Source organism: Vombatus ursinus, unplaced genomic scaffold (genome assembly GCF_900497805.2).
Source record: "Vombatus ursinus unplaced genomic scaffold, bare-nosed wombat genome assembly UNPS02014187.1, whole genome shotgun sequence".
NCBI classification, from domain to species: domain Eukaryota; kingdom Metazoa; phylum Chordata; class Mammalia; order Diprotodontia; family Vombatidae; genus Vombatus; species Vombatus ursinus.
In genome coordinates, this window is record NW_020953965.1 from 9,054 (window position 1) to 9,351 (window position 298).

The window sequence follows — 298 nt, forward strand, 5'->3', positions numbered from 1 at the left end:
AAGAGGCAGAGGTACTGATGAGGTGTGTTTACCAAAGCTGATCCTATTATGTAGGATGATGAAGTATCTCAATGAGTTTCCCCAAAGGAAGATGGAGAGGTCCCAAAGAGTTGAGTGAAAAGTATACTTTATTAATTGTCCTCTCTACAACCACTTTACAAGAATAGCATGGGTTCCTTCTCTTTTGCCCTTTGGTCTTCTGACATCAACATAATTTCATGATGGGCCAAGTCCTAAATGGGTCATCTAGTCCGATTTCTATTTAACAAGAATTTCCTCACAAGTAAGAAGTAAGGAA